The sequence below is a fragment of the Struthio camelus genome, chromosome 1 (assembly GCF_040807025.1).
Source record: "Struthio camelus isolate bStrCam1 chromosome 1, bStrCam1.hap1, whole genome shotgun sequence".
In the NCBI taxonomy this organism is placed as follows: domain Eukaryota; kingdom Metazoa; phylum Chordata; class Aves; order Struthioniformes; family Struthionidae; genus Struthio; species Struthio camelus.
The window spans coordinates 128,472,401-128,490,337 of NC_090942.1; the positions used below are offsets into that span (position 1 = coordinate 128,472,401).

At 54.9% G+C, this 17,937-nt stretch overlaps 1 long non-coding RNA gene across 1 annotated transcript; it reads left to right on the top strand.

The window, feature by feature from the left end:
- Positions 1-2,230: 2,230 nt before the first annotated feature.
- Positions 2,231-16,533, top strand: LOC138061896 (uncharacterized). The gene is made up of 2 exons (XR_011135896.1): positions 2,231-2,965; positions 14,503-16,533. It is a non-coding gene; the product is annotated as an uncharacterized lncRNA (long non-coding RNA).
- Positions 16,534-17,937: the final 1,404 nt, after the last annotated feature.

The window sequence follows — 17,937 nt, forward strand, 5'->3', positions numbered from 1 at the left end:
GAGGCAAAAAGCAAAACAAAAACCCTGCCCCGAACAAATCAGCAAAGCTGCCGGAGCAGCAACAAATAAACCCCTGCACAATACAAAAGCCTGAAAAGAGACAATAAATAAAGCCAATTAGCCCAGAGACTTAGCGCTGGCTTATGTGAAATGAGTCTGGCAGAAGGGCAAACCTGAGAGCCACTAGCCACAGAAGGATCACATCTTCCTAGGTCCAAAAAACCAAACGAAGCAGCCCAAACGGGCAACAGTGGTGGATGCAAGGAGGGAAGGGGAAGTAGAAGGGAAGATCCTGCAGGAAAACGAGGGGATGGAGACAGCGAGCCCCACGGAGCGCCCCACTGATGTGGGACGGGGGGGCCATCCTTGCTCCCGCCACGAAGGGCTCGCCACCCTGAGCCAGGGCTTTGCAAATGCTGGGCTTCCCCGCTCTGAGCCTGCAATGCCACGAGGACCAAAAGGTGAAAGAGACCTGGCTCAACCTTGTCTGGCAAAACGTTTTTCCTTAAAAAGCACCAGTTCTGCTCTCTTAGGGATGTCTTGGACTCAGCAAGGTTTTGCTGGGCGAGGTTTCCCCTCTGTTGCAGCCAGCTGCTGCCCGCCCAGCTGTCCTGCCTGCTCCTAGCTTCGTCCCATTCTCCTGTCCCCTCCTCCCATGTCAGTGCCAGCACTCTTGCGGGCTGAATCAGCTCTGACTAAAATCTAGTCCTTTTCCTTCCTTTTTTGCACTGTTGGTTTCCAGGTGGGTCAGCGAGCTGATTGCTGAGCCTGGTCAGGAGGAGTGAGAAGCAGCTCAGTGGAAGGGGAGCCAGAGGAGGTGTGGAAATGTGTTGGAGAGGGCGTATCTGCAATCCCCTTTGGGGTCATCCCCAGAACTTGCAGTTTTGTGCCGCGGCACCCCGTCCCTCCCCATTAGGAGCCTCCATCCCTCTCCTGCTCTGGGCCCTGGCGCTGTACGGGACCACTGACCATGGCTGCCAAATGGGGATGGGGAGCGAGAGCTGGTCGTTCAGGTAGTTAAAGCCAAGGTTACAAAGGGATTAATGCGGTGTTTCCAAGACCTTGAACTCTTCTCCTAACATGGACTTAGAGCCTTGAATTCACTGTTTTGGCCATTTACTGTCCTTCCTCCGTGTTCCAGACTGTCGTGTCACTTACAAGAAATGCCCTTTTTGGTGCCCAGAGGGCCCTCTGTGCGTAGGTACCTTTGCAAATCCTGTCCTTCATAAAAGCTGCCTTAAAACCACATACCACTTTGGGACTCAGATACACAATATGCTTCTGTGCTAAGCGTGCCACAGTGTCTCTTAACTCCTGATAACCATTACCCAGCTGCTGAATGAGCCTTCTTATAAGCAATTTTTGTAAATCATATTGAAAGCATGAAGTCAGAGGGAAAAAAAAAAGTATTTCAGGTCGTGAACTGCAGGAACACCTGGCAGGTTGTTTAAAAAAAGAAAGAAATGCTAGGAAAGATGTTGACACAAGATCCTATGGTGATACATTACAGACATCAACATCTATGTCACACCCAAGCCCACAGCCTGGCTCACCCAACTCTCCAGCTGCAAGGTTGACACACTTGTCAGCTGCTTGACATCTGATCGTGTGCATTTCCTTTCCAGGAGCCTCTCAGGAGTTCGGTTCAGAACGGGCCAAAACCTGAAAGGTTTTGAGACGTGGCACAGCCTGTTTTTTGACAGAGTGTATTTCCAAGCCGAGGAAGGCTGGGGCGGACAGGGAGAAATGCGCAGTCTTCTCCGTGTGCGCAGCGGCACGGTATTCACTCCCAGCTATACCCCGCTCGCCCCCGAAGTACAGCGCGCCGCTGCGATCACGCTATTGTTCATGGCAATTGTGTAAGCAAGGCCCAGAGCAGTGGACTGGATAAATTATGCATGTCTGCGTGTCGGTGCTTATGTAGGCTGTGTCACTGGATTAGAGCCGTGTATAGGCCATCTTGGTGGTTTGAATAGAATATTTTGGCCATCACTAATCAAGAGCCTCCAGCAGTGACCCCAAAGAACAAGGTAACGCTCTGGGTGCTGGTGGCATTTGCAGCTCTCGCTGCAGAATACAGAAAGGGGCGGGGGGGAAGGCAGGCAGGCGAAGGTAATATTTAGCATTTGCGTGTTCTCCTCGGGCTTTGCTAAAACCCCTTGCTGAATGCTGCTGATAATATCCAGCAATTAGCAGCGCTGTTTTGAAGACCCTTTCTTAAGAACAAATCCTGACAGGCAGCGCCGGGGAGAGGCGAGCCTCGGCGGTGGAAGCGGTGGAAGCGAAGCGTGCCGAGCGCGGCCGCGGGGCCGTGCTGCAATTCCTCGGGTGCGTCGGGTCTCCGTGTGCCGGGCCCTGCGCAACGAGGAGCGCCGGGAGGAGGCTCTGCTAGGAGAAGCAGAAGGGTAATTGGAGTGATGCCGGGTGCACCGACGCAGCGGGAGCGTCAGCATGTCAGGCAGTATAAAAAAAGCTGGCGCCTAGGAAAAAAAAAGGCGGGGAATCAAGGCGGACAGGCGCGCTGCGCAGGTGTGACAAATTAAAGATTAGCGCTGCCACGCGCTGGGATGTACCGCGCGGGCTTTGTTACCGCCAGGGTTTCTCTCGCTCCCGTCTGCCGCTTCCTTTGCAGCATGTGGCACCGTCCTGACACATCCTCCGGCTTTGATGAAGTGGCAAGACCGATGCCCTTGCTATGACACGGCGGCTCTCAAGTCCAGCTGGCTGTCTTTCTGCCGGCCCCGAGTGCCTCTCGCTGGACTCTGCCAGTCCTTCCGGCTACACCCACTCATTAGCGGTTCACGACTTGCAGCCTCCTCTTTTCCTGAAATCCTGCAATTGCTCAGAAAGCTGGCTCAGACCCTGCTCGCACACGGTAGCGAAACAAAGGCGAGTCAGAACCGGCAGCCCGGCTGCTTCTCACCCTTCAGACATCCCCGCGCAGGCAGCACGATTGGAGGAACAGGTACCGTTCGTGTTTCAAACTAAAATCAAACCAGGAAGGAAAGGAACGGGCTTGCCAATGAGCTGTAAAATAAGAGGAGGTTTTGTTTTCTTTACCGTGAGGCCGTTTTGGCCGGCGCAAAGTATCTATCAAAATGGAGACAGAAACAGCTCTGCTTGAAAATGTCGGGGCCAAATTGGCTTTGAGACTTGAATAGTCCTGAGCCAATTAAAATGTCATAATAATGCAACCTCAGAAAAAAAAAAAAAAAAGACACTGTGTCTGCTAGTCATGAAAGATATTCAGGAGAAGAAATCATTCCCCAGCTAGAAATGTTTATCCAAATGGCTCTCCGCAAGGATATCAGTAAGCGAAAAGAGAGAGGGGGGAGAAAGAAAGCAGCAGTAGCTTAGGTCCCAAGCCTGCAGTCTGCTCCACGTTTGCAGTGTCCACTCTGGTACCCCTGAGACCTCTGTGGATCCAGGGAGGTCTTTGCAGGTCTGGGCAGGTTCTGCCTGCACTGCAGGCCTTGAGCTTTGGGGTAGCTTCATTGCAAATGACAGTTTTAGCCTCTTTGTTGAATTTCCTAGCCTTGATGAGTCTTTGGGAGACATGTGTCCCCCAGGTATATCAGCAGTAATGGAAAGTGCCACTGTCACTACAGGCACTAACTCATCATCTTGACGACCCATCGATCCCTGGAAGAGTGGAGTGGAGGGTAAAATAAATGTGGTTTGCTGGGATGGGAGGGAGGAGGAGAATACTGAAGACTCTGCTTCATGGGCCGCTGAAATGAACGGAGAGCCCGTCGCTGACTCCTGTGGACACAGGGCCAGACTGTGCCTGCGCTCGCCAAAAAACAAGGGAGGTGTGTTGGAAGGCAGCCCCTAAACGTGGTTATCCCCCAACCCAGAGAATACCAGCCGTGTCCTGCTACAGCCGCGTCTGCCCCTGCCGGGCGATCCCGAAGCTGGTGTTTGGTACCACCTGGGCGCGAGGAGCACCCACGATCTGCCTGGTGGGAGATGAGGACTCCCAGGTGCCTCTGGAAATGCATGCAACTGCCCAGGTCCGGGGTGGAAAGAGCGCGTTTCCCACAGCCCCTCAGGCCCGGCGGGGCCCCGTGCCACAAGGTGCAGCGGGCGCTGGGGAGCACGAGTCTCCGGGGCTCGGCGGGGAGCTGGCGGCTGTCAGCACGGCGAGCCCTGGGGGCCGGCTAGCTGCTATCGCCAAGGGCAGTGCTGCAGCTAATTAGCCCTGCTGTGAGGGAAGTTAATTAGCTCGGGGAAAACACGGCGCTAATTTGCCTAACCTGCTTTTGGGACCCAAGCTAACACCTCCAAGCAGTGCTGCAGCACAGCGCCTGGCTGGGCTCCTTCTGGCTGGGGCCGCCTCGGCTCTTCTGGCCCCTCTGCGTGCGGCAGGCATGCCCGCAGGCGCTGCAGCCTTTCGCTCCTCTGAACGCTTTAGCCCATCTCGCTTCAGGCCGCACTCCCTCCGGTTTCCCAGCAGGGACGATGGCTGTCCCGAGGTAGCACCGAGACCTTTGTGGCACCAGCCAGGCCCCCTTAGCAGGTAGATGGAGCAGTCTCTGTCCTTTGCCGCGGCCAGGGGACGGCGAGGCGAGCGCTACGCGCAGCTCTTTGCTGAGGAGCGCTGCTACGGCGTGACTTCACGCCGGGTTTCAGCAGCGGCTACCAAGGTCTGTGCAGAATTTACAACAGATGGGGTGATCCCTGTCCACCTCCTCAATCATCCAGCTGCGCCGTGATTCTGCATGACGTACTGCCTGCCCTTCAGGCCAGAGCTCTGAAAGAGCTAGATTTCAATTTCAATTTTTGTTTTCTTTATAATTCTCCCCTGTCTTGGAACACTGTTAAACTTGGAAAGGACAACCTGAGCAGAGCGTTCAGCTTTTTGAAGCTGGCCACAGCCAGGTTGAGGAATCACTCAGGAGATGGAGGCTGGGCATGACAAGCGGAGAACCTGCCCCTGGCTTGGCAAAATATCACTCCCTCTCTACAGAAGGCCAGAGCAATTGCTCTTGATCTTTTTAGAATCACTAAGTGCTTTTGGCATTCCCACACGTGGCTATCCTCTGCTTGGTGACCCCACTGGAAGCCAAGACTGGTTCAGCACTGCTTCACAGCAAGGGAGGGAAAGGAGGAGAAACACAGACATGCAACAAAGAAACAGGGAGAAAAGTCACAGCAACCAGGCAATCTTCAATGCCAGCTTGCACGTTTGTCTGAAAATAAAGGGTAAAATGGTCCCTAACAATTAGCCAGGAGGCTGCTTTATTTGCAGCAATGCAAGTTCAGCAGCAGTGCTTTTGTCAGGAGGAGACAGGAATATCCCAGCAGCTCTAACCTTGCAGAGAAGGGGAGAGAGTCTTGCCTTCTCTGGCCAAAGGATGTTTCCCAGAGGCAGCACGTGAGCGTGTGCTCACAGGCAAGCACATGCATATCTTCTCTGGCAGCCTAGAGGGAAAGAGAAAGAGGCCAGCGGAAAGGAGATATCCTCTCTGCAACGGCCTACTGACTCACTGGGATTAGCTGCTCCCTGGCCTTCAGTCTGGAAGAAACAATAAAATCCTTCCGGGGGGGGGGTACAGGGGGGGAGGATGGAGGGGGGCAGGGAAATGTAACAGCATCGTGAGTATAAGTGCACTTGACCTAAAGGAGATCAGGCAAGGACAAACAGCACACACACATTTTGGTAGGGAAAAAAGGGAATAGGGACCAAGGACTGGATCACAAAGAGCACCAAAGCCTGAAGTACTGAAGTGCCTTGTCTGGAGACACCTGTTGCATTTCTTTGCGTCTAGGGGAGATGCCAAGAACGTGCTACCCCCTGAACCAGCACGTGGAGTCAGGGTCCCTTTTGGCTGATGGGCAGCAGATGTCAATCTGGGCTTTTCCAGCCAGCCGTAGTGAATGCACGGTGGGTGAATGCGTTCAGGCAGCAGTGCACAAGCTGTAACCACAGCAGGCACCTGGGGTCCTTTGAGGCAAAGTTCGACACCACCAGGTGTGCCCAGACCCTCTGCATGGCCAATGCCGCTTGCTTTCTGCAAGGAGAGGGGTGCCTACATGTTCCCAAGCCTTGGACGGCAACAGGCACCCTCAGCTGTCCAGGTGCAAAAAGGAGGGGGTGTTGGTAGGGAAAAATGTGGGGCTTAATTGTCCCCTTCTCTAATGCCTGACCCTGAGAGTCCTAGGGAAAGCTGAACAAGCATTTTGCTGCCAGGTGACTTCCCTTCAGACCCCCCTTTCCTGAGATGGCGAGGGCAGGGTGGCTGCCCTCCCCTCCAGCCAGCAGGTTACATGCCTGCAGGGGCACCCCTCGTGCAAAGGTGGACAGGCACCCCAGCCACTGCCCTCTCATGCACCTTGGGTGCTCTCCAGCCTCTCCTTGAAATCACCGTCCTGTGCACGAAAGAATGAAAGCGCGGCCAAAGAGATGAAGGAGACACCCAACTGCAGGAGGTCGAGTAACATGTTTGCTCTTGCTCCGAGCAGCCAGACACATGTGAGGCTGCCGCCGTCCCTGGGAGGCACTGGAATTTCTTGGCTTGGTGCCCGGCTCATTTTCATGCGCTGCTTTGGCTCGGAGGCTGCCCGCGAGGTTGTGCAGCGTGGCGCGGGCTGCAGAGGGCGGCTCGTGCTGGCCTGCCTCTCCTTGCCCAAGCCTCTAGGTCCCAGGCAAGCCTGGCCAGCCAGCTCTGCTCTCACGGAGGAGGAATTTCCCTTCGTCAAATGACAGTCCCTGACTTACTGCTGGCTGCATGGAAATGCAGACGCCTCTCCCCGCCGTCTGAGCTTTGTGTGTGTGTCTGAGTGTGCCTGTGGCAGTTCCTCCTGAGGAAGCACGGTGCTCTGTGATGCTGCTCCCTCCCGAAGAGTCTGCTTGCACTGGGACAGCACCAGCAGTGCACCACTGCCAGCTGGAAGTGCTGGAGGGGAGGCGAGCTGGAATAGCAGGATAAGGGGCAGAATGAGGGAAGATGGTCATTAATTTGACGTAACCAAAAGGGTTGCGTTCAAGCTGTGAAAACAGGCCATGTCCCATCTCCCCCTGCTAAAACCCATACACTTTTTGGTGGTGGTGGCTGCTGTTTGCTCACCTTGTTCCCATTCTCATCCAGGGACATAAACTATGTTATGCTCATGGGGGAAGCATTTGGGTGAGACCTGATATGGAAATGATGAAAGGGTCGCAACCCCACTGCCTTGAGGAGGTGGGAGACTTCAGTACAGGTGCTTTGGAGCATGTGGTGAGTGCAGAGGGTAGCCTCTGTGCGCACAGGGCAGCTTAGGTTCACCAGAGCTTATTAGCTCCAGGTCACTGTCTGTTCTGCAGGGTTTGAGCAGCCCTTGATGAGCTGCTGAAGGGTTTCTGTTGTGCTTCCTAAGGCTCCGGGTCTGAGGAGGCTTTGCTGGCCCAGCACCACACCCGGCATGGAGCCAGCGCAGCTCCAGCATTGCAGCCACCTGAAGTCATGCAATCTGGAGTCTGGGGAAGGAGCTGGGCGATTCTACTTGGGGCTGTGGTGCTCCAGCCCTGTGCTGCTGCGTACCCCTCAGGTGCATCACACCTGAGTTTGTATCATGCTACAGCTGAGCTGATAAATTGTGTGGACTTGAAGCACAGGGGTAAATCAAGGGTGTCTGCATCTGTGGCAGGATTCATGCACAGTTCAAGCAAAACATTTACAGGGAGTGGAGAATATCACAGATTCACCTTTTCTCAGCCCAAGCCCACTGGCCGATCTTGCTGCAGGAGGGGCTTCGGTGAATCAAGAGCCCCAGAGCTCTGCTGCACAGGTAAGGGCTGCCCATGCCAGGTAAGCAGCCACCACTTCACAGCCATCTTCCCCAGAGCGAAGTAGCACCGATGAAGATTTACTTCCTAGGAAGGGAGAGAGGTGCCCCGGGCCCATCTGGAGGAAGAGGGCATCTCACGGTGCTTCCCCCATGCTCCTTGCAGGAGGCTGTCTGAGCTGGGCTGCCCTCTCTGCCAGAGGGCTTGGTGGGGATGAATAGCAGAAATGTCCCAGCCTGACTGACAGGGGCCCTTGGGGCACTGGGAGCAAGGCAGAGGGAGAGGCTTCATGTGGGAAATGCCACCAGGCTGTAGGAGCATGAAAACAGGAAGTAGTAATATTAAAAAACACATGAACTTAGGCACTTGCCTCCTGCCATGCTTACAGTGGGACCAGGACTGGGATGTAGTCTGCTTGAATCCAGTTCATTTTATGCATTTTATGACCATGAATATTGCACCCTTGTTACGATAGAAAACAAAGGCCTGAAGAGCCTCCCTCCAACATGATGGCTGTCCCCCCTGCTGCTCCTGTGTCCAATTGCTCAAGCCCATCTCATTCTCTGCCAGACAGAGAAAGGAGCAGAGGGCTCCTCCGCAGGTGCTGCCTGGCCCAACGCTGCACCAGGAGGTGTGACTGAGGTGGGTGCAGACACATCCAGCCCAGCTTTATGCGCCTGCGCTGATGGTGGCGATGCAGCCGTGCGTCTCCCAGGGTCGCAGGCCAACACTGCCACTGGCACTGCTGCATGCATCCTGTGGGCTGCGATGTACGTTAGCTGGTCCTGCCTTATCTTCTCCACCTACCATCATAGGGTCTGTCGGGAAAGCTTTTGGGTGCTTTTTGGGTGAGGGCTGCCTGGGCAAATAGGCCTTGAGCAGCAAAGGCTGCTGTGGGCTGAGCTGCCTGCTTTCAGGGAAACCATTTTGCTCATTTTTGGCAGAGACTTAGGGTTTTCTCAGAGACAGCTCTCGCACCAGCAGTGCCTCCTCTAGGCAGAGGCAAGCTGGAGGGAGCCCCACTTTGGCTAACTCATTCTAAGTTGCCCTAATTTTGCTAATTAGAGCAAAAAGAGTAATGATGTGGGTAATATCCCAGGACTGCTGCTTTCCACATTCAAGAGATGGGTAATCATACCTGATAAAAGTATCTGTCTGGTCTGCGCTGGTGGAGCTAAAGCCCAGCAGTTGAAAGGACAACGTGCCATCTGACCCACGGACAGCAGCTTTCCCCAGAGCTGGGAATTAATCCATTGCTAAACTAAAGAAAATGAGCTTTACATCCCATTTCAGGCAATACCCAGCCCCTGCTGTTGTCCTGTTGATTTTGTGGCTCTGCGATCAGATCTAACTTCCCATCTTTTTGTCCCCCCTATTGCTGTGTGTGAGGCCTGTGCAAACAGCAGGGGAAACAGGCTAATTGCTTCTGGAAGAGAAAGAGCGATAACAGCCATGCTCAAAGAGCCGTCAAAGGCACATGGTTAGCAAACTGAGAACACAGGGAAAAAAACCCCCCTCTCCCCTCTATCCGTTAATCTTAAGTATTACTTGTACCAATAGGAGGGAGCACGGTTCCAGCGCGCGGCGCAGCGCTGATTTGTGAGTGTCCCCTCTACGGGGACACGCTTAACTGAAAAATTTACTAGTCAGGAGGTCTCTCCAGGAGCGAGTTTAAAGCCGGCAATCCCTAAGGCTTGCTTCCGTGCAGCACAGCAGCTGTCGACACCGGATAAAAAGTGAGGAGCAGAACAAGACTGGCAGCGAAACGCGCCAGAGCGCTGCTTTATGGCAGCTTTACGGCGTATGGGGGGACACGTGCATGGCGGTGGGGGGACCGCTTTGTAGTTACACCGTGGGCTGCCCAACAGCCTGCTGGTTTACCTAAGCTATGTCCGCTCTGCCCTCCAGAGAGGGCATTTCAGCTATAGCACAAAGCGCTTAAACTTGGGGCATCCCCGACCATGGGCAAGGGGGGAAGGTGGGCAGCTTGCTGCAAACCTTGAGTCTGGAGAGGTTAGACTGAGTGCCACTGCCTTGCTGTGTTATCTCCTGATACAGAGGACCATCGGTTCCCCTTTTGCCCCAGCCTCACTAGAAACCACGAATTTGTGCGTGTGCTTTTGCCAGCAGGCAAAGTAGGGGCTTTGTGTGAAGGCATGGTGAAGGCCTGAAGAGGAAATTTTGATAGTCAGTAGGGACAAGGATGCGCTTGCCAGGGGTGCTGAGAGGCAACGGCGGCTCAGCCTTTTCTTTGGTGCAGAAAGTTGGTTCTGCTCTGCTCTGCTCCCAGCCTTTTATTGATTTCTCTGCCTAGCTGGGATGTAGAGAAAGGGTCTAATGAGTTTCTTCATTACCTGCTTTTTCCCCATCTCCCCCAGCCCTTCATCTGCTCCTGCTGCAGGAGCTGCATATGTGGCCCCAGCAGCTAGGGCCAGGAGCATCACTGCCACCCCCGCAGGCATCCCGCCACTGCCCTCCGCTTTTCAGAGCTTCTCCTGCAGACAGCGAAATTCTCCAGGGAGGAAAGTGGTCTTATGCTTGGATAGAGCAATGCATGAATGTAATAAATGCATCCTTTCCACGAATGCGAGGAGCGCGCTGTGAGGGAACGGTGCCTACCTGCAAAGATTACAGCTGAGCCACATTAGAAGTGGTCGTGGGGATTTTTTTAAACTGGCAATCAAGAGCTGCCTTAGGATGAAAAATCAATGCTCTACAACTGAGCAGAGAGAGGTAGGGGCTGCCCTGCTCCCTCAGAGCTGGCAAAATCTGCGCTACTCACCGTTCCTGCAGCACCGAGTGACAAAAAACATGCCAGAATGAAGGGGGAAACTTGGACCCAAGTACTAATGACTGAGATTTCCCAGCTGTGAAGAACTGGGCTCCTATGAGCTGCCCAGTGGCAAACCACTCACTTCTCAATTTTCTAAAAAAAAAAAAAAGAGTGAGAGGATCATAACAGGGGACAGGCAGCAAACCCAGTATGTCCAATCCTGCTGCAAGCTTTCCCTGAGCATGGGTGAGTGCTCAATTTTGGGGCTCTGGGAATTAGAGAAGTTGATCCCAGACACGGTCTGGCTCCCAGATTGAAACTTGCCTGTTCTCCCCAAATTCACACGGGGAGGGAGGGGGGTGTCAGATAAACAGGGGCTGCTGATGGAAGCTTCTCTTGCTGGGAGGGGAAAAAAGAAGGAAAAAAAAGCCAACCATAATGCCCGCTTTGGCTGCAATTAGCAGAGCTTTGCATGGCAGGTATAAGGAATGCGTGGAATTTCAATCTGCGCAGTGCAGCACCAGGGCACAAGGCTAATCTTGGATTTTTAAGGGCAGTTATTACAAATAGCTTTGTTTGTGCTATGCACAATCCTTCTCTCCCTGCACGCTCCCCTCTCCTCCCCCTCCATGGCCTTTTACTTCTTCTGGCTTCAGGCATCTCGTGCTCCGTGACGCCGAACGCAGCAGCAGCAGCAGCAGCAGCGGCAGCAGCGCGGCCTGCTGTGTGTTGTACAAGGAGGATCCCGATGTTAGCAGCTTTTCCCAGTGCCAGTTTGCATTTCCGATGACAATAAAGTCCAGGGGCAGAATCTGCTCTTGGCACAGGTCTATTGACGTGCCTGGGGTGATGCCAGCAGAGACGGTGGCTGGGAATTGCTGTTGTTTCTTCAATAAAGGGGAAGTTAAAAAAAAAAAGAAAAGCCGAGAACAGCAGAGCCGCGTACCCGCCTCAGTGCCAGCTGTGTGCTCCCCGGCTCAGGCCGTCCGTCGCAGTGGACAGATGGCTGCTGCCCGCGTTAGCACGTTGCTGTTTCCAGGAGAGACACACGTTTTTTCCTCCATGCTGTTTTGTGCTCCGGATCCTGTCCCCGCTATGAAGCAGCCTGCTATGAGGACTTGGACTGAACCAAAGGCATCGCTCTCCCGAAAGGCCAGGGGTTACTTATATCATGGGGCACCCTTCCACTTGGAGTGAGATACCCGCGCCGGGATGGCTGGCAGCGAGGAAAAGCAGATGGTTCCTTTTCTAGGGGGTAGGGCTTTGGGGGGCAGAGGCCCCCTCCACCCCGAGATCGGGCAGCTCACTCTGCCGTGCTGGAGGGTGAACCCACACGGAGGGCTGCCCGGGGCAGAGCTGCAGGTCTTGCACCTGCTCCCACGGGAGGGAAACGGGCGCCCTCCCGCAGCAGGTCCCGCTGGCCACAGCAGCCCCAGGGTGGTCTCCGTAGCTCGGGAGGATTCGGACCAGGAAAAGCCAGCACGCTTCTGGGGGGAGCTATGCCCAGCATGCGGCGTGGGGCGCGGGGACACGGGCAAAGCCTCGGAGATTAGGTGACTTGCGTAAGGCCACGGTGGCGGGGCCTATGTCAGGGCCAGCGCTGCTATCTGGAGGACCAGCCCGGAGGTCAGAGGGTTGCGACCGCATCCCTCTCTGACTGACCCACGGAGAACACAAGCGTAAAGCCCGCAGCTCCCCGAAATCTCCAGGCACCATCAGCACAGGAGCTCCCTGGTGCAGGTGTCAGCCGTGGGGGCGCGGGACCTGGAGCGAGCAGCAGCACAGCACGGGTGTAGGAAGGTGCATCTGCGGAGCGCCCCGCTCCCCAACGCCTCCGCTCCTCCTTCCCTCGGCGGGGACCTGCCTGAGCCCAGCTGCGTTCCTGGGCGTTTGCTGCCTTTCCCGGTGACACAGAAACGCTTGCCAGGCATGCAGCGCCCAGCCGTGACAGATGGGCCCCTCGCGGGCTGCCGACGCGCGCTGCAAAGGTAGAGCTGCCTGTGGCGCTGGGAGGTCGTCGGAGATGGCGGAAAGCCCGAGACGATTTTCCTGCATCCCCCCCCCGCCTTTTCCGTGCACGCACGCACACGCAGTGCGCACACGCGGGCGCCGCGGGACAGCAGCAGTGGCCTCGGTATAGCCTGGCACTTGGAAAGTGCCTTGCGGGCAGGATGAAGGCAGGGAGCTGGGGGACAGGATGCATTAGCATGCAGAGGGAGGACGAGAAATAAATGATCCTTGCGGTGAGCTGTAGGACTTTCCCTGACGCACACTAGTAAAAAACTATTAAAAACAGGATGCGAGCATGGCAGGAACAGACTGTCTTTGGGCCGCTCCCAGCGATGTGCAAAGCTGGCATCTGCAAAGCAGGAGCGAAGCCCCGAGTGCGGGGTGAAGCTGCAAGGGGCTGCTGAGCCCTGGGCCGGCAGCACCCTCTGGCAGTATGTAAATGCCGTGGCGGGTATTAAGCACGGTGGCGCAAAAGCAGGAGGCCAAATTGCATTCCTCGGCCTGGGAACTTCAAGCCTGGGCCTGACCCGAGGTCTGCCTGCCTCATGCATCACTCGGATGACAGCAGAGTTATTTTTTTTCCGACAGGATCCAGAAACCAGGTCACTCCACATGTAAATCTATAACAAATCTGTCTGGGATTAGGCAGGCCATTGAAAGGTGGCAACATACGGTATTCATCAGATGCACCCATAGCAAATGCCTCTGCACCACACACGGGAAAGCAAAGTGTAGGCACATTTTTTCACGGCACAGCCGTGAGCAGTGGGGTTGCTATGCCAGAGGCTGCCGCGCCGGGTGGGAGGATTTCAGCCACGACGACCCCAGCAGAAACAAACACCACATTCCTGAGAGGCCATTCTTTGCAGGCGATTAAAAAATAACAATTTGATAGTAATAAGCAGATCAATCAATCCCTCCATGAGCCAAGGGACCCTGGGGGGAAAGCTAAGCTTTTCCCAGAACAGACTGGGACCAGCTCTTCTCCAATAAATACAAATAACAATAATAACAAACCTCAGATCTCAGGCCAAACAGCAGCGAATGACACCCTTGCGGCACGCGGGGCGCGTAGGGGCTGCATGTATGTGGCTGCAACGCAGCCATGCAGCGGGCAATGCTGTGGGCTGGGGGAAAAGTGGGGGCCCAGGGGCACGGCTGCGGCAGGCAGGGGCACGCGAGCCGGTTCCTGCTGCCCCCTCCTTCCTGAGGAGGCAAGCACCGGCGTATGCAACGGCAAGAGTTATAACTCAAGGGTGAATCACGTCTCTCCGGCGGCCCGTCTCCCTCATCCAAGCTAATAAGCGGCGCCTTCAAGAGTTAAAGAATAGCGGCATTTATCTTCGTTGGCGTTGCAGGACATACGCAAAAATCCTGGCCCGCTCGGATCAGTTGCGGAGGGAAGTTTTCAGTGGGAAACGCCAGTGCCCTGGAAACTATTAAACCCCGCAGACCCTAGATTGCTTTTCTGACTGCCCCAGGCTGCAGCCTCCGCTCCTTTCTCTTCCCCGCTGCAAACTGCTGGGTAATGATCCATCCCTGCGTGCCAGTTAACCTCCCCCTCCTCCCGGCTGGCAGCGGCGCTCGGCCCGATGCCCTTTTGTTCCGCCTGTGCTGAGATCTGCAAACTCATTGTTAATTACTGCATCTGGGGCCTGCAGCGCCAGCCACAATGCCTGGACTTACGGCGGGCTCCTGACGGGACAAAGTTCATCCCCCGGCTTATTTCCTTACCAAAGACCATTATCTCTCATTTACATCTAAACTAGTTTTTTATACCAGTTTAAATGCTGCCCCTCCCCCTGTAATCTCAATGCAAATGAATTAAAAGTTCATTCTTCGGATGTTCAAATCCTGCGCGCTTTCTTTTCCACTTCTTATTTAAATCACACACTGTTTTGAACTAAACCTTTTATTTCCCCCCAATTATTATTTCTGGTGTGTTTTCCAGAGCTTTACAACATGGCATCTGATTATACACAAAGCTTTGGAGCAAAGCCCTGTTTTTTCCCTTCATTAAGGAGACAAAGGATTCCTGTGTGAGCCAAGCAGCACTTCGGACACTAATACAGCTTTACACCCCAAATCACATCCTGGCTCTCTGCAAGGCAGATGGGGGAGTGGATCCGTGCCTTTCCTTGCTGCCAGCACCCTTTGCAGCCTCCAGCCAGCTCCTCTCCTCCTCGGCGTTAACATCCGATTAAGCGGCGCTAGCACGTTCACACTGCTGCCACCGGCTCTGCCCGGACCGTGACCTGGAGTATTTCCTGGCTAATCCTGCGTGCTCGGGTCCCCTCTGCTTGCCACCGAGGTAGGGACCGGGGAGCTTTGTGGGCCCACCCAGGACTTTGCCCTTGTTGTTCATTTCCCAAGGAAGGGAGTTAGAAGGGAGCTGGGTATAAAGGCCAGGAAAGCTCCGTCCTATGGAAACCCCACAGCCTGCATGGTCCCTGCCAGTCTGCTCAAAGCCTAAAATTAAGGAGCTTGAGAATATTTTGGGCTAGGTGACAAGCCCAAGGTCATAAAGGCAGTCAGTGGCAGAGGTGTGTTTGCCCCGTAGGTGGCTCCTAGGTCCCTGTCAAGTCAGAGATGTCCAGAGGAACCTATCATCAGCTGCAAACTGTCTGAATCAAGCCACAGATACAGAAAACCACGTCACCTCATCCTGAGCAAGTTTACCTTATTTAACAGCATCACGCAGAAAGGAGTAGCGCACGCTGTGTTTACCAAATGAAGAGGGGAGCTCTTTTTTATCAAAATAGTGTATGACTGAGCTGCTTATCTACAAACGAAAGTCTTTGTAAGCAAATGTTTTTGATCTTGTACGACATTCACAGGACAGCGTTTTAAAAATAAACTCATTTCTATCTAGTTCTAAGAATACTTTATTTCCCTTCTTCTGGCCCAAAGAAGAGTTTTTTGAGGCCATGTGAAGCAGACGAGAAGCATTTGGGAAACACAGGGGTTCAGGACAGGTTGTCAAAAGCAGCACAAGGACTCTTAAGAAACAATTTGCCGGACGTGCACAGGATAGAAGTTACATCACTCGTTTCCCCAAAGCCAGACCTCTTTTATTACGGAGAGGTTCTGTCTAACAGGCTTTGCACAGGCCTGTAAGGTAAGGATACCAGACTTTTAGCTCTGATATCGTACCATGCTTCTCCTTTGGGACCTTGGGCAATTCACGTTATCCCTGTCTCTCTTAAAATCCCTATCTGTAGAACAGAGATATTGCTGCCTGCAGTAAATGGCTGCAAAGTGCTTGAATGTGAGGGTTATTACGGTTAAATATCTGTGCAGCTTTCACCTCGGCTGCACGGAGAAGCAAGCGAGTATGAACCATCTCTGCAACATGCTGCTAAGCCGAACGGGATCTTGCGGTGTGGGAGCGAACGTGGACTGGGAAACGCGAGGAAACTGGGAGCTTCTGCACACTGGGGATTTTTTTTTTTTCCTAAATATTCCAAATCTGGTTTAACTAGCTGCTGACGCCTATGGCCACTGGAGCCTTGCCTTCATTTTCGAAACAGCTGAGCCAGGCCACGTACTGCCTTGAAAGCCAAGCTGTCTTTCCTACCCTGCTGTGGAGCAATGCACGTACCCCAGATGCCAGACTGGCCACTTTTACTTGTATCATACCGAAAAAAAATGAACATCTGAATCCCCGGGATCTGGGTCAGACTGACCTCTGGAGCACACGCACAGCCAGGAAGGTCCCAGAGCACCCCAGAGCCCGCGAACAAAGCCTCTAACTGGGTTTTTTTGTAGCCATATTCTGGTTCCATCCGTCTTGCCTTTCTTAAACCGCCCCATGCCGCTTTTAGACTGCTGAGACACAGCCTATTTTTGCGGAGGCAAGGACAGTTGCGATCCTTCGTGTTGCTAATTCTGTAGCGCACATTGTTTGTGTTGGCAGGGAATCCCGTGTGATGTTTTATCTCAGCCGGTCTCCTCTGGCTGCTCGAAATATTTGGAATTATTATTTCTGGCTAACGGGGCCGTTCTAGGTCATGACGTGATTATTCCCGGGTCACGCACAAGCGCCCGGCCGCTTTCTCCGGCGCTGGTGGTCGAGAATGGCCCGGACACGTCAAGGGCGGGAGGGAAGTACAAACCTTTCGCTTGGCTCGGGACAGACAAAATTTGCAACGGGGCGGTCGGCTGTCGTCCTGGCCAGGGAGGGGAAGGCAAAGAAGCGAGGGGAGGGAGAAGGGAGGGGGGTCTGGGGTCTGCACCTCGGCCACAGGGGGCTGCCGCTGCTCCCAGGGGCCGGTTCGGGGAGGGCAGGGGGCCCCGTGCACCGGGGCCAAGGGGGCTCCCGCCGGCGCGGGGTGCCGGGTTCGCAGGCGGAGGCTGCCTCCGCTCGGCCGCTGGGGCCGCGGCGGCGCGGAGCAGCCCTAAATCAGCCGCTGATATTCATAACCGGGGCGGAGGCCGGTCGCTGGAGCTGGGAGGCATATCACAAAGGGCACGTTTTTAACACTCCTTTTAATCCCGCGATCCTGCGCGTTTACGCGCGAACTGCCTGGCCGGCGGACCTCCTTTTTTGCAGCCCTTCCCCCTCGTCCCCCCCCCCTCCCCTCGCCCAAACCACAGCCTGCTCCAGAGAGAAACTAATTAAAGCTGCCCGAAAGCCTGCTAAATATTAAAAGCCCAATAACGGTGCAGACAGGGGGACGTCGCCACATGAATGACAAAAGCCGGTCGGCGGCCCTGACCGAGAGGCGGACGGACCAGCCCGGGCTGCTCCGTGGCCTAGAGCAGGGGGCATCGCCCCGGGGCAGGCGGCATCGTGTCCCCCCCCTCCCCGGCTGGAGCCTCCTCACCAGCCCCCGCCGGGAAGTGACTTTTCCTGCCGCTTTTCCTTTTTCAACCCACGCGACTCGAGGCCGGGGTTACGGCCGGCTGGCAGGGCGGAAAGCGGGGGCAGCTAAGGCCGGTCGGCGCGACGGCGGCGCAGGCGGGCGACGGGGGTCCTGGCCTTCGCTTTTAGTCCTTCCTCCAAATATGCTGCGCTCCCGCCTGCGGTTGGCGGCTCCCGGCCCCGGCCAAGGCTGCAGCTCGACGCGGGGCAGGGGGGGAGCCCGGATTTCGGCCTTGCTGATGTGATGCAAGGGCCAAGCGGCCCTGCGGGGCGAGGGGCGCAAGCCGAAAGGAAAAGCCAGCCGGAAAAGGGAGCTGGAATTCAGCTGAATCACGCTTCTCCCCCTGAAAGTTTCCACTCCTGCAGTTGTTACCAGTAACACGTACTGTTGCTATAGCTGAAAGAAATGATAACAAGCATCTCGTTTTCTCCGCTCGCTTACATCGGGCAGCGTTTTGCGCGCGGGCGGTTGCCCCGCTTTGCTGCGGCAGAGGAGCTGGAAATGGAAGCGGAGGAATAACA